The following is a 10196-nucleotide window of genomic DNA, read 5'->3' on the forward strand; positions in this document are numbered from 1 at the left end:
CTGAAGAGTCCATTTGTGGAGATGAGCTCCTGGACTCCCGTTAAGAAGACATGTTGTCAACCTCTAGATCCCTTACATGCCTGCACTTTTCGGCTTGCTGCTGCTGCAATCCACGCGTTTTAGATCTGCATAACTCCACCTCTTTAAACACAGCACCCTCACCCCCTGCTGTTCCCACCCGCCTCAACACCGTTGGAAGGGAGGAGAACCAATTAAGGCGGGGGGTGGGGTGGAACGAGCAGCTGTCTACCCTTAGCAGGAGGGCTGCTGATTACTTACCTCTCCTGCTGCTGCTGGCTGTCCAGCAGCAGACTGAAGGTGGCTGCTGCTGTGCGCAGGTATATAAAGGCTCAGAGCCTATTATGACACGCGCAGCCAGCGTTCCATTGCCACATTCCATCTACTGCAGGCAGGATACCTGGCTGGCTGAATGTCGCTGAAAAGCTCACAGAGACCGCCATAAGCAACAGTTTAACAGAATGCCACAGACTAATCAACCAAACTTTTTGGGTTGGGTTCTCTTTTATAGTCTGCAGGCATTAATTGAAAGAAGTCAGTGTTCCAGCAGAGGGAGACAACGTTTCAGAAAAGGCATTGTAGCAAACCAAAAAAGAAATTTTAAGCGCAGCAGAGTAACCAGCGCACATACCTGTTAGCTCAGGTGAGTTTAAAAGGCTGCTGTTGATAACAAGGGCATTTGCTAAATAGATGGTGTGTGTGCAACAATATACTGAAAGGTCAATTATATTGTGCAGCTTATCTCACCACCTGTAGTTATTTAGGTGAAAGCTCCAAAATGCTTGCCTAATATGTCTGTTTATCCAAAAGGAAGTAAAGAGGGAGAGCTAGAAAGATAGCATTGCGTTACATTACATGGCAATGCAATGCACAGTTGCTGAAGTTGAACCAAAATGAGCTTGTCATCTGGCTTCTGCAACTTTGAACATGAAAAATCCAATGAGGAGAAGAAAAGCAAAGCCAAAGAGTCCATCCCAAAATCCGACAAACAAGCAAAATGAACAAAAAACATTGAATTCAATACTTTCTGATTTTAGAAACTGCATTAAAGAAGGGGTGCACCGGTCCTGGAGATACTGCAATACCAGGTCAATGCGTGGAGTGGACAGAGCAAGCTCTTTTTCCATCTCCCTGTTCTAAAAATCCATTTAATATATGGTCCCCAGATAGGGGACGTATCAGATATTAAACTGATAAGAACAGATTTTTTTTTTTTTTTTTTTTTTTCTCCTCAGACGAGGAAATTCCACAGTCTATGGAAACCAGACAAAGGAAAATTCCATCAAAACAGCTGCGTCAAATCCAATACGCAATTTGCTGTCCCCATCATCATCGGAAATATTTATTTCATATTTCAAAACAACAATAACAAAAATCAAGAGGTACTAACAATATATCTCCACTTTTTAACTTTCCATATTCCCTCCGCATCCACTTCCCCTCTCCTCTTTTTGTCCCATAGGAAACACACATACATCTTCCCCAAAATCACCTTCACACTATCCTTTACAGCAATTTCCTTCCTTTTAAACACATACACATTCCTCACATCCCATAACACTTCCTTTATACATGCAAGCATCAACCACAAGACTCTTTCCTTCGTCCCATCACATATTCCCAAACCAAACATAAACAACTCAAAAGACAACAAATTCACACCACACAATTCTTTACACAAAGGCCCCATTCTCCCAATCACATCTCTAGCATACTGGCAATTCCAAAAAACATGCAACACACTTTCCCTTCCACCACAGCCATTTCTTGGACACATTTCACTCCTCACCAAACCTCTATTCCTCTGAAACTCTCTCACAGGTAATACTCCATGTAAAGACTGCCACACAACTTCACTCTGTTTGTTGGTCATACCACTCATCCGCACTTTCTTCCAAACCTTCTACACATCACCACCCCTAACCATATTTATTCCACATTCTACCTCTCTACATTCAATCATCCTATACACAGCCTTCTTATTCTCCAGCAATCTCACATCTGCATCACACAGTTCATACCTCACCGAAAACTTATAAACCCACACATACCATACAGGCACCTCAAAAGCAATCGGACATCGCAAATCCCTTTCTTGCCACTTTAAACGAAACAAATACGCTCCAAATAAATACCTACACATAGATGAAAACTTTCCATCCGCCCTAATCACTTTCAAAACAAACACAACGATATTCACACCAAAAAACACGTCCAAATTCGGAAAACCCAAACCACCTTTTTCCACTCTTTTAACCAAAATTTCTCTCCTAGCTCTCTCCATTTTCGAGTTCCACAAAAAAACAAATAAAATTCTATTCAAGCTTCTCATACACATATATCCTGGTGGAAATACTACCGCAATATATAAAAATATTGGCAACACCACACTCTTAACAATTAAAATCTTCCCAAAAAAGGATAAACTCCTCAATTTCCAAAAATTCAACTTCTGCTCAACTTTTCCTTTCGCATCATCCCAACTTTCTTTCCCATCCAAACTCTCTGAAAACTTCACACCCAAAACTTTAATAGGTCCATTCACTACATTCACACCTACATCCCTACTTAAACTTCCGCCTCCAAAACCCTTACACTCACTCTTTTCCCAATTCACTTTAAACGCAGATGCACCACAAAAAATAGACACTAACAACTTCACCCGCCTCACCGAACATTCAGAATCACATAATACACACACGTCATCCATATAACCACTCACCTTCCATTCTTTTCCTCCACCTCCCGGCACTTGCACACCACGAATTACCTTATCTTTCCTCAGCATACACAACAATGGCTCAATTGCACAAATAAATGCTACAGGGGACAAAGGACACCCCTGTCGCACACCCGAAAACACATTCACTTTCCTACCCACATACCCATTCATTAAAACACAGCTATAAACACCCGCATACAAACTTCTCACTCGCCCAACAAAATCAGCCGGAAAACCCATTTTTAACAACACTCTGAACAAAAAACCATGCGACAACCTATCATAAGCCTTTTCAAAATCCAAACTTAACAAAAATACACTCTTCTTACGACCCATGCAATCCCATAGACAATCTCTTAACATACACACACACTCATGAATCCGCCTCCCAGGTACCGCACAACACTGCTCATCCCCAATCACACTCTCTATCACATCACGCATCCTATTAGCCATAAGTTTTGCATAGATTTTATAATCACAATTAAGTAACGTTATTGGCCTCCAATTCCTCAGACTTTTCAAATCCCCTTTCTTAGGAATTAACACAACCATACCTGCACGCATACTCTCAGCCACCTCCATGTTTCCCCACATATACTTACATACATCCACAAAGTCCTTACCAATCACACCCCACATCACACGATAAAATTCTACTGGGAGGCCATCCTCCCCCGGCGTCTTATTCAAAGCCATACTACACATAACCTTCCATACCTCATCACCAGTCACCTCACCCATCACTCTCTCTCTTTCTGCTTCACTCAACTTACTCTCTAACACACTCAAAACATCATTCTCCAAACATTCATCCCTCTGTTTCACTGCATACAGATCCTCATAAAACTTAGCCACCTCTTCACACATATCCTCTCCACTCACCTCACTTCCATCTGCTCCATACACCACGCTCATACTCTGTTTCTTTCCAAAAACTTTTTTAAAGAAAAACCGAGAACATTTCTCATCCTGCTCCATCTTATCAATCTTTGCCCTAAACACTATGCTTCTCCCTCTCTCCAACAAAAACTCACTAATCTCCTTTTTTACCTCTAAAATATCCTCCTCCACCTCAACTCCTCCTTCCCTTAACTTATACAAAACGCTCAACCACGCGTTCAGTTTAACAAAACTCTCTCTTTTAATTGCTGCATACTTGTATCCTAAATTTTTAAAGAACATTTTTATTTGTCTCTTCACCCAGTCCCACCACTCACAAACATTCCCAAACTCATTTTTATGCTTACACCATTCTTCATACCGCCTTTCATACTCCTTTCTCACATCTTCATTCTCTAACAGTTTAACATTTAACTTCCACAATCCTCTCCCAAACACTCCATCAACTTTTATATCCAACTCACACAACATACACACATGATCTGAAAAAAGAACGTTTTCCTGCCTATAATTAACAGAAACCATATTTTTAGAAATAAAACAATAATCCAATCTGGATTGTACCCTACCACTCTCAGAAAAGAAAGTGTTCAACAAAGGATTCATGTTACACACGCGCTGCATATCACACAACCCAAAATCATTCACTAACTCCAATAATGCTTTCCCAGACACATCCACATTCACTCTCCCCATATCACAGTTCATATCACCCACAATTACCACAGGTATTCTTCCTGGAACAAAAAGCTTAATTTTTTCAAATAAATTTTTGCGCTCATTTTTTTCAACTGGCGCATAAACATTAATAACACAAAACTTTACATTCTTGTATACAAAATTAGCAAGGATACATCTCCCCACCTCAATAACCAAATAATCACTCAAAACAACCTCCCTTCCTTTAACCAAAATACCCACACCATCATTCTTATTACATGCACTCCCCGACCACACAGACGCTCCATAAGACCATTCATCCCCTTTCACACCATCCACTACCCCACATTCTTGTAAACAAAAAATAGATGCATTTTGCATAGCTAAAAACTCAAAAATAGCAGCTCTTCTTACTTTACTTTTAAACACTCTTACGTTTTGGGACACTATGGTAAATCCCATAATACTTCTACTCCTTCACCAATTACACAAAGAAATAGCCTTTGGCCTAAACCAAAGCTCACAAGAGGACAAAAAGAAAAAACATTTACAATATTATATGGTGACACTATCCAGCACCACCACTGTCCTCCTCCGCCATCAGAACAGAACAGCTGGTTTCCGACCCGCTGGCTTCACCAGCCACACTCCTCATTCTGGCAGTTCTGATCTTCCTCTGAGGCTCACTAAAATCTGCATCATCACTGCCCCCACCATCCTCTCTACGACTCTTCTTTGCACCCCTATCATCCTCCGAAGAAAAATCTTCAATGTTTTCAGGACCCGAAGGGTGTTCAGGACTGTCGGGTTCCGAGATTTGCACTTCACATCCTGTTGCGTCCATTGCCTCTCCAAAAGTCATCATCTCAGGCAGCTCTGCTTCCACCACTTTCCTAGATATTCTCGCAGACACTGCCTTTTTCTCCACCTTTGCCACTTCCCTCCAGAACTCCTTTTCTTCCCTCCGCTTCTTCCTCATTTCTTCAGCAGAAGAAGAACATGGTCTCAGGGACACCTCCTCTGGCGCCGTAGAGGGAGAGGCTCTACCAGTTTCCCGCCTCCTTCCCTCTCTCTCCTCCCTCTCCAATCTTTCCAGCACTTTCAGTGCGCTTGCCATCTGCCTCCTCTCCAGCTCTTCCTCCTTCTGTTCTTTATCAGAACGTCTAGGTGCACTCATAGGACAGTCCTTATACATGTGATCACTACTCCCACAGACATCACAGGACTTGGCCTCTGGACACTGGTTGGCCATATGCCCCTCCTTTCTGCAATTTCGGCAACACTGCCCTTTAAGGCATGTTACCATGGTATGTCCGAAAGAAAAGCATCTACGGCAAAACATGGGCTGGCCTGGGTAAAAGAGGAAACCTCTATGGCCTGCAACGGAAAAATTTGATGGAGGGTGTCTAAAGCCCCCCACACTGTCAGGATCCCTTTTCAATTTCACACGGAATTTATACTGACAGTTAAAGATTCCTAGACAATTGACTTGCTTCACTCCCTTCCGCACATATTCACAGTAGCGAGAGAGGAAGCACTCCAGCAGCTCAGGGTCTGTAAAAGGGTTATAGACAGTCACAGTCACCTCCTTTTCTTGCAGACCAAACAAAGGTTCCCATCTAACTCCTTCCAAGCAGGGGTCACTAGAGTGACCACGGAGCCATTCAAAGACATTAAGGCAAACATCCTGGTCCATAAAGGTAACGTCATAATTACCTTGACGTGAAAATTCGTTGACACTGAAGATCTCAGAACGTCTTGCTCCAGCTTTGCCTTCAACGATGTCTTGGACAATGAAAACCACGTTGTTCTTGTTCTGGTCAGATGGATCCACGGACAAACGGATGGTGTTCTTCACAAAAGACATCTTGGATTCTGTCGGTATGGAATACCACAGGAAAAAGCAGAAAATCCTCCACAAAAGGGTCCGGATTCCTCCAGGAGACTCGCACCAATCAAGGTACAGTCATACGATCGCAGCCAAAAGGCCGAGAAGCGATAACCAGAATTGGTTTCAAACTACGGAGCCACCCAAGGATCCTGAAAAGTCCATTTGTGGAGATGAGCTCCTGGACTCCCGTTAAGAAGACATGTTGTCAACCTCTAGATCCCTTACATGCCTGCACTTTTCGGCTTGCTGCTGCTGCAATCCACGCGTTTTAGATCTGCATAACTCCACCTCTTTAAACACAGGACCCTCACCCCCTGCTGTTCCCACCCGCCTCAACATCGTTGGAAGGGAGGAGAACCAATTAAGGCGGGGGGTGGGGTGGAATGAGCAGCTGTCTACCCTTAGCAGGAGGGCTGCTGATTACTTACCTCTCCTGCTGCTGCTGGCTGTCCAGCAGCAGACTGAAGGTGGCTGCTGCTGTGCGCAGGTATATAAAGGCTCAGAGCCTATTATGACACGTGCAGCCAGCGTTCCATTGCCACATTCCATCTACTGCAGGCAGGATACCTGGCTGGCTGAATGTCGCTGAGAAGCTCACAGAGACCGCCATAAGCAACAGTTTAACAGAATGCCACAGACTAATCAACCAAACTTTTTGGGTTGGGTTCTCTTTTATAGTCTGCAGGCATTAATTGAAAGAAGTCAGTGTTCCAGCAGAGGGAGACAACGTTTCAGAAAAGGCATTGTAGCAAACCAAAAAAGAAATTTTAAGCGCAGCAGAGTAACCAGCGCACATACCTGTTAGCTCAGGTGAGTTTAAAAGGCTGCTGTTGATAAAAAGGGCATTTGCTAAATAGATGGTGTGTGTGCAACAATATACTGAAAGGTCAATTATATTGTGCAGCTTATCTCACCACCTGTAGTTATTTAGGTGAAAGCTCCAAAATGCTTGCCTAATATGTCTGTTTATCCAAAAGGAAGTAAAGAGGGAGAGCTAGAAAGATAGCATTGCGTTACATTACATGGCAATGCAATGCACAGTTGCTGAAGTTGAACCAAAATGAGCTTGTCATCTGGCTTCTGCAACTTTGAACATGAAAAATCCAATGAGGAGAAGAAAAGCAAAGCCAAAGAGTCCATCCCAAAATCCGACAAACAAGCAAAATGAACAAAAAACATTGAATTCAATACTTTCTGATTTTAGAAACTGCATTAAAGAAGGGGTGCACCGGTCCTGGAGATACTGGAATACCAGGTCAATGCGTGGAGTGGACAGAGCAAGCTCTTTTTCCATCTCCCTGTTCTAAAAATCCATTTAATATATGGTCCCCAGATAGGGGACGTATCAGATATTAAACTGATAAGAACAGATACTACACTTGATCTTAGCCAAAAGGCCGAGAAGCGATAACCAGAATTGATTTCGAACTACGGAGCCACCCAAGGATCCTGAAGAGTCCATTTGTGGAGATGAGCTCCTGGACTCCCGTTAAGAAGACATGTTGTCAACCTCTAGATCCCTTACATGCCTGCACTTTTCGGCTTGCTGCTGCTGCAATCCACGCGTTTTAGATCTGCATAACTCCACCTCTTTAAACACAGCACCCTCACCCCCTGCTGTTCCCACCCGCCTCAACACCGTTGGAAGGGAGGAGAACCAATTAAGGCGGGGGGTGGGGTGGAACGAGCAGCTGTCTACCCTTAGCAGGAGGGCTGCTGATTACTTACCTCTCCTGCTGCTGGTGGCTGTCCAGCAGCAGACTGAAGGTGGCTGCTGCTGTGCGCAGGTATATAAAGGCTCAGAGCCTATTATGACACGCGCAGCCAGCGTTCCATTGCCACATTCCATCTACTGCAGGCAGGATACCTGGCTGGCTGAATGTCGCTGAGAAGCTCACAGAGACCGCCATAAGCAACAGTTTAACAGAATGCCACAGACTAATCAACCAAACTTTTTGGGTTGGGTTCTCTTTTATAGTCTGCAGGCATTAATTGAAAGAAGTCAGTGTTCCAGCAGAGGGAGACAACGTTTCAGAAAAGGCATTGTAGCAAACCAAAAAAGAAATTTTAAGCGCAGCAGAGTAACCAGCGCACATACCTGTTAGCTCAGGTGAGTTTAAAAGGCTGCTGTTGATAACAAGGGCATTTGCTAAATAGATGGTGTGTGTGCAACAATATACTGAAAGGTCAATTATATTGTGCAGCTTATCTCACCACCTGTAGTTATTTAGGTGAAAGCTCCAAAATGCTTGCCTAATATGTCTGTTTATCCAAAAGGAAGTAAAGAGGGAGAGCTAGAAAGATAGCATTGCGTTACATTACATGGCAATGCAATGCACAGTTGCTGAAGTTGAACCAAAATGAGCTTGTCATCTGGCTTCTGCAACTTTGAACATGAAAAATCCAATGAGGAGAAGAAAAGCAAAGCCAAAGAGTCCATCCCAAAATCCGACAAACAAGCAAAATGAACAAAAAACATTGAATTCAATACTTTCTGATTTTAGAAACTGCATTAAAGAAGGGGTGCACCGGTCCTGGAGATACTGCAATACTAGGTCAATGCGTGGAGTGGACAGAGCAAGCTCTTTTTCCATCTCCCTGTTCTAAAAATCCATTTAATATATTGTCCCCAGATAGGGGACGTATCAGATATCAAACTGATAAGAACAGATACTACACTTGATCTTAGCCAAAAGGCCGAGAAGCGATAACCAGAATTGGTTTCGAACTACGGAGCCACCCAAGGATCCTGAAGAGTCCATTTGTGGAGATGAGCTCCTGGACTCCCGTTAAGAAGACATGTTGTCAACCTCTAGATCCCTTACATGCCTGCACTTTTCGGCTTGCTGCTGCTGCAATCCACGCGTTTTAGATCTGCATAACTTCACCTCTTTAAACACAGCACCCTCACCCCCTGCTGTTCCCACCCGCCTCAACACCGTTGGAAGGGAGGAGAACCAATTAAGACGGGGGGTGGGGTGGAACGAGCAGCTGTCTACCCTTAGCAGGAGGGCTGCTGATTACTTACCTCTCCTGCTGCTGCTGGCTGTCCAGCAGCAGACTGAAGGTGGCTGCTGCTGTGCGCAGGTATATAAAGGCTCAGAGCCTATTATGACACGCGCAGCCAGCGTTCCATTGCCACATTCCATCTACTGCAGGCAGGATACCTGGCTGGCTGAATGTCGCTGAGAAGCTCACAGAGACCGCCATAAGCAACAGTTTAACAGAATGCCACAGACTAATCAACCAAACTTTTTGGGTTGGGTTCTCTTTTATAGTCTGCAGGCATTAATTGAAAGAAGTCAGTGTTCCAGCAGAGGGAGACAACATTTCAGAAAAGGCATTGTAGCAAACCAAAAAAGAAATTTTAAGCGCAGCAGAGTAACCAGCGCACATACCTGTTAGCTCAGGTGAGTTTAAAAGGCTGCTGTTGATAACAAGGGCATTTGCTAAATAGATGGTGTGTGTGCAACAATATACTGAAAGGTCAATTATATTGTGCAGCTTATCTCACCACCTGTAGTTATTTAGGTGAAAGCTCCAAAATGCTTGCCTAATATGTCTGTTTATCCAAAAGGAAGTAAAGAGGGAGAGCTAGAAAGATAGCATTGCGTTACATTACATGGCAATGCAATGCACAGTTGCTGAAGTTGAACCAAAATGAGCTTGTCATCTGGCTTCTGCAACTTTGAACATGAAAAATCCAATGAGGAGAAGAAAAGCAAAGCCAAAGAGTCCATCCCAAAATCCGACAAACAAGCAAAATGAACAAAAAACATTGAATTCAATACTTTCTGATTTTAGAAACTGCATTAAAGAAGGGGTGCACCGGTCCTGGAGATACTGCAATACCAGGTCAATGCGTGGAGTGGACAGAGCAAGCTCTTTTTCCATCTCCCTGTTCTAAAAATCCATTTAATATATGGTCCCCAGATAGGGGACGTATCAGATATTAAACTGATAAGACCAGATTTTTTTTTTTTTTTTTTTTTTTTAAACCAT

At 43.4% G+C, this 10196-nt stretch overlaps 4 non-coding genes across 4 annotated transcripts; all 4 read right to left on the reverse strand.

Annotated features, from left to right (window-relative positions):
- Nucleotides 1–1069: 1069 nt before the first annotated feature.
- On the reverse strand, nucleotides 1070–1263 carry LOC141229988 (U2 spliceosomal RNA). Its single transcript, XR_012296598.1, has one exon. It is a non-coding gene; the product is annotated as a U2 spliceosomal RNA (small nuclear RNA).
- A 6149-nt stretch (nucleotides 1264–7412) lies between these two features.
- LOC141229911 (U2 spliceosomal RNA) lies at nucleotides 7413–7603 on the reverse strand. Its single transcript, XR_012296528.1, has one exon. It is a non-coding gene; the product is annotated as a U2 spliceosomal RNA (small nuclear RNA).
- A 1109-nt stretch (nucleotides 7604–8712) lies between these two features.
- Nucleotides 8713–8903, reverse strand: LOC141229936 (U2 spliceosomal RNA). Its single transcript, XR_012296552.1, has one exon. It is a non-coding gene; the product is annotated as a U2 spliceosomal RNA (small nuclear RNA).
- A 1109-nt stretch (nucleotides 8904–10012) lies between these two features.
- On the reverse strand, nucleotides 10013–10196 carry LOC141230004 (U2 spliceosomal RNA). Its single transcript, XR_012296611.1, has one exon. It is a non-coding gene; the product is annotated as a U2 spliceosomal RNA (small nuclear RNA).

Source organism: Phyllobates terribilis, unplaced genomic scaffold (genome assembly GCF_046119375.1).
Source record: "Phyllobates terribilis strain yellow unplaced genomic scaffold, ASM4611937v1 Scaffold_488__1_contigs__length_1352022, whole genome shotgun sequence".
Lineage (NCBI taxonomy): Eukaryota > Metazoa > Chordata > Amphibia > Anura > Dendrobatidae > Phyllobates > Phyllobates terribilis.